At 36.5% G+C, this 6183-nt stretch overlaps 1 pseudogene; it reads right to left on the bottom strand.

Moving 5' to 3' along the window:
- Positions 1-3523: 3523 nt before the first annotated feature.
- Positions 3524-4315, bottom strand: LOC145164612 (secreted RxLR effector protein 161 pseudogene; annotated as a pseudogene).
- Positions 4316-6183: the final 1868 nt, after the last annotated feature.

Here is a 6183-nt window from a genome sequence, read left to right as displayed (position 1 = left end):
AAATTAGAACAAATGTGAAATCCACAACCTGTATCAAGGACCCAACAATTAGCATGTGATGAGTTATTAGATAGAATAGTGTAAATACCTGTGAAGGTGGACTTTATCTTCCCATCCTTAATGTCCTGCAAGTATTTGGGGCAGCTTCATTTCCAGTGCCCTTTTTCATGAAAATGGTAGCACTCTGCTTCCTTTGGATTGGAAGAGGGATTAGCAGAACCAGCTTTGGTCCCACTGGAAGAGGATCCATCAAGAGACTTTCCCTTGCGGTTCTTGGAAGGAGCCTTCCTATTCTTCCCTTTCCCATGTCCAATTGCCAGAACAGGGGCAACAGCAGTAGGAGTAGGTAAGTCATTATGAACTGGTCATAACAATGAGGCAAAGAATGTAGGATGATATCAATAGCCAACTCTTCATCGAAGTTCACATTCAACTTTAGCAAGCGGTCCACAAATCTCTGCATCTTTTGCAAGTGGGTCGTGATGGACTCTCCATCCTTCATTTTGGTTGTGATCATGGAGGCAATGATCTCATACCTTTCCTGCCGAGCACTTTGATGGTACCTTTCCATCAAATCTTGGTGCATCTCGAAGGGCCGGAAGTCCTCATAGGACTTTTGAAGCTCAGCAGTCATGGTAGCAATCATAATGGATGACACCTTTGTCACGTCCCACTCATGAACCCTATATTCCTTGATTTGCTCGGGAGTAGCAGTTTGTTCATCAATCTCCTTCATCTCTTTATCGAGGACATATTCTTTGTCCTCGTAGCGAAGGGCCATGCGAATGTTCCAAATCCAATCGTTAAAGTTTGACCCATCGAAGATAGCTCTCCCAACCAAGTTCATGAGGGAGAATGAGCTAGAAGGGTTGGAGCCTGAAGCATTGTTTGGGATAGACATCTGAAAAGGAAAAAAGAACAAGTTTAGATTAGATAAGAGTCCTTAATATAACACCTAAATGAAATATTAAGGCTAGGACCCAACACAATATTTTACAATTCGGAAGAGGGATGTCGTAATCAAATTGAAAAATATTTGAAGGTAGCTAAATGACGATTTACCAGTTTCCACCTTAAAAAACAAAATTGATTATTAAGTTTTAAATCGGATTGAAATTCCTAGATTCTTTTGAGATTCATTGAACTTTCAATGTCATGTTTAAATCTCGATTATGCCCTTCAAGTTTGTGACTGGGATACCGAGGATCACAAACAAGGTGTGAATAACCATGCAAATTGCTTGGTACTATTGATGTCACTTATCACCTAATCAATGTGCCGGTTAACCACACACGCTCCATTGATCTATGACAAACGTCAAGCTACCCTTTGCCACCCTTGTTAGTCCCAAATTAGTGTGACGGTTAACCACACACGCTCCACTAACGACTTGGCAAGGTGCAAAGTGCAATTTCATGGAATAGCACGATTTTCACATTTTTCCTAAAGTAACTAAGATTGGGAATTTAATAAAACATTTACTTACTTTGATAATTATCATTATACTTATAACGAGAATTAATGTCCTATCCTACCCGTTCGGCTAACGACCCTCCACCAGTCAAGGAAGCGGTGGGTGAGAGTGGACAGCCATTAAACCACCATTTTATAGGCAGTAACCTTATACCCCCTTATAGACTGGCTTCGTGAATGAGGCCTACTAACGGTAAGACTGACTTGTCTTATACATATATATATATATATATATATATATATATATATATATATATATATATATATATATATATATATATATATATATATATATAATTATTAAACTTATAATATTATAACAGTATAAGGGTTCAATTTTTAATTTTTAAAATTCTAAGGTTTGGAATTAATTGTTTCATAAGTGAGACTTTACAAATTCCAAAACTTGAGGGCAAGTTTTGTAACTCTTCAAAACTTTTGGTTTCCATAACTTATGGAAACTTATGAGTTTTAATGTTCATGAATGAGACTTTTCATATAACATGAGGACAAGTTACAAAACTCACTTCAAGAACAATTTAGATCAATTTTAACTAACAACATTATCATAAAATCTACCATTGATCTAATCTAAATCATATAGCAAGGCAATTAATATCAAATAATACAAATAATCATCTTATTATCTTAAAATTTGACAATTGTCCTTTAATTAGATGAGGATCATCATTACTATATCAGAATATACGAATTTTATGATATAAAACATTTTGTGGTAATCATCCTAATCCAATTCTGGCCAAAAACTCAAAATTCTGCAAACATAAGGCTCTACTCGACGAGTGCATGAACGGGCTTGTCGGGTTGCTCTTTTTGTGAGTGAACTCGACGAGTCAGATCATCAGACTCGGTGAGTTCATCAGTCAGAGACCAGAAAATCGATTTTTTTCAACTTTGAAAAATAACCAAGCATCAATATAACAGAAAACAATCCTAGGCTCTGATACCACTAATGGGTTTTAAGCACTATAACACTCTTATGGTGCACATGCAACCCTAGATGCTTTGGATCTATGTTTTCTCTAATTATACATGCAATTTCAGTTTTCCAAAGAATACATCCTAACTAGCATACAATAGAGGATATATAACATAAAAACCAAGTTAGATGAATACCTCTTGATGTAGTTGTAGTTCATGGTCTTAGAAAGCTTTAGCACCTCAAGTGTGATGCATCTAATGTGTCACAAACACCAAATGCAATAGGAGGCTTATGAGAATAGGCTAGTTAACTCAATAATCGGTTATCACTCTCTTAGAATGCATGAGCACCGATTTTAGGGCTAGGGGTTTGCTTTTATAGTGTGGCAAAGATTAGGGTTTCATCCATGCAAACCCTAATGCACCATGACCCTTCATATTTCTTAGGCTCCATGGGTTAAACCTTTTATCCCATCCTAATAAAATATGGATAATTAGCCCATACTATAAGTATCATTGATTTACTTAATCAGTCCCCGTAAATTTAATCAGTTTCTTTTGATCACTGAATTAATTCCAAATTAACTCTTGATCAATACTAATTAAATAATATGATTTGTCAATTAATATATTATACTTATAATATATTAATAATTCACAAATAACCTCTTTCTCAAAATACCATCCTATCCAATTGCTCTAGTGAAGGCAACCCAAAAGGACTATGCTACTATCGGGTCAAGTACATACCAGTTATAGTTATGGGCTTAGACACCTAATCCAACAATTAATCCATGAAGTGACTCTTGATGCGGGTCATTTCCAATAGTTTTTCTCAAACAATTACATATGAATTTGGATGCAACAGCTTGCTATTTCACCCCTTGAAATCAACCAAGCTGATTCATATTAGACTTAATTCACAGTTGCTCCCGTAACAGTGACTGACTAGGGACAAATTTTGAATAATTACATTATTCGAGGATTGAATAGCATGCTAATACAAAACACAATAATATTCAACACAAAAGTGATGTCTCATATTCAGAGGAGATTACATATCATTGTTACATAGTTCTGAATATCCAGATATTAGTCAAGTGCAGATTTAAATCCAATCGCTAGCTAATCGTAGACCGATTCCTTTTGCATTATTCTCAAACTTTCTTTGAGGTAGAGCCTCTATGAACGGATCTGCTAGATTATCATCTGTATGAATCTTTTCAATGCGTACATTTCCCAATTCTTATTCCTGACGAATGAAATTGAATTTTCGTTAAATGTGTCTAGTCTTGTTGGTAACCATCGGGTCTCTTGCGATAGCGATGACACCACTATTGTCACAAAGCATTTCAATGGCATTTTTGATGCTTGGAACAACATCCAGATCACCAATGAATTTCTTCATCCAATCAATTTCTTGAGCCACTTCACACACAGCTATGTACTCTGATTCTGTTGTAGAGAGTGCAACCACTTTTTGCTTTGAACTCTTCCAGGAAATGGCTCCTCCATTAAATGTGAACACATATCCCGACTGTGATTGTGAGTTATCTCAATCAGTGCTGAAACCAGAGTCAGTGTAGCATCTTACAGTGAGCTCTTCTTCAACTCCTCCATAGACCAGAAACAAATCTTTAGTTCTTCTTAAGTACTTAAGTATGTTCTTAACAGCCACCCAATGTTTTTCGCCATGATTAGCTTGATACCTACTAGTTATACTAATAGCATAAGCTACATCTGGCCTTGTACATGTCATATCATATATAACTGAACCCACTGTTGAAGCATACGGTATGCGTTTTATTCTTTTGATCTCATCTTCACTACTAGGGCTGTCAGCCTTAGAAAGAATGGTACCAGCCAGTATGGGAACAATTCCTCGTTTCGAGTTATCCATTGAAAAATGTTTTAAAATTTTGTCAATGTATGTACTCTGACTCAAACCAATGAGTCTTCGGCATCTATCTCTACAGATCCTAATACTGAGTATGTATGCAGCATCCCCTAGATCTTTCATTTGAAAAGACTTACTAAGGTAGGCCTTAGTCTCCTTCAATGTCGGGATTCTTTCCCGATCAGTAATATGTCATCAACATATAGAATTAGAAAAACAATATGGCTCCCACTTTCTTTGATGTATACACATGGTTCATCGGTACTTTCTGAAAAACCAAAGTTTTTTATCTTTTCAACAAAACAATGATACCAGGCCCTAGATGCTTGTTTCAATCCATAAATGGACTTCTTCAGTTTACACACCTTCTTTAGGTTATCTGGTTTGACAAAACCTTCAGGTTATTCCATATAAACATCTTCCTCAAGATATCCATTGAGGAAAGCGGTTTTGACATCCATTTTTCATATCTCATAGTCATAATATGCAGCTATGGCCATGATAATCCTAATAGATTTAATCTTAGAAACTGGAGAGAAAGTATCTTCATAGTCAACACCTTGAATTTGAGTGTATCCTTTCGCGACAAGTCGTGCTTTGAAAGTTTGTACATTTCTGTCCATGTCGATCTTCTTCTTAAAGATCCACTTGCTTCCAATAGCCCTGCTGTTAGGAGGTAAGTCAACCAAGTCCCATACTTGATTGTCATTCATGGATTGGATTTCAGTTCTCATGGCTTCAAGCCATTTGTCAGACTCTGGGTCTACAGTAGCAGCCTAGTAATTGATGGGTCACATTGATCCACCAAGAAGACTCCCTCTTCAGGAATGACAAATCCAAATATGTCAGGTTCTTGACGAGTTCTACTGGAGCGTCGTACAGTTGGTGTGGTTTCCGACATATGAACAATAAATTCAGGTTCAACAGTGCTTTGTTGATTATCATTCTCAACTAAAGGTTGTGTCTCTCGAATTTCTTTGAGGTCAATGGGGCTCCCACTTACTTTATGCGAGATAAATTCAGTTTCAAGAAACATAGCTTTAAGGTCTATGAACACCCGATTTTCATATTTCCGAAAGAAGTAATAACCCATGGTTTCTTTTGGGTATCCCACAAAGATACACTTATGAGATCTAGGGACAAGCTTGTCAGAAGTTTCTCTTTTAACATATGCTTCACAACCCCATATCTTTAAGAAAGACATTGATGGAACCTTTCCATGCCATAACTCGTAGGGAGTCTTCCTAACCTTTTTAGTTGGGACCATGTTTACAATTCGAGCTGCGGTTTCAAGGGCATAACCCCAAAATGAATGAGGAAGGGAAGTATGACTCATCATCGATCGCACCATATCAATTAGAGTATGATTTCTCCTTTTTGAGACACCATTATGCTGAGGTGTTCGCGGTGGAGTGAGTTGTGACACTGTGCCATAATTCTTTAGATGTTCATCAAACTCATAGCTCATATATTCACCACAATTCTTTCACCAACACCATTAAAAGGAGCTTTGGTCATCTTGCCACATAGACATGATTCACATACATCGAAAGACTCTGAGCCTGTTGACTCTAAGATTCCATCCTTTTGGATCTTAGCAATCCGAGTTTTACTTATGTGCCCAAGTTGACAAAGCCATAAATAAATTTTATTTGAGTCTAACTTTGTTTTCTTATTTAATTTGAACATTGAATTATCCTTTGTGTATGAACCGTTTAAATCGATTTCATATATTCCACTTTTGGGACTAGTCTCAAATTAGAACACATTATCTTTAAACACATAAATGTTTTCAGAATCAAAGTCAAACTTATAACAAAAACCTTGTTCATACAAGCGAGAAGTAGAGATAATTTTCCTAGTTATACTAG

This window comes from Lactuca virosa, chromosome 3, assembly GCF_052849685.1.
Source record: "Lactuca virosa cultivar CGN04683 chromosome 3, Lactuca_virosa_CGN04683_v6, whole genome shotgun sequence".
NCBI lineage: Eukaryota > Viridiplantae > Streptophyta > Magnoliopsida > Asterales > Asteraceae > Lactuca > Lactuca virosa.
Note: the sequence above shows the minus strand (reverse complement) of the source record. Positions and strands in the feature narration are given on the sequence as shown.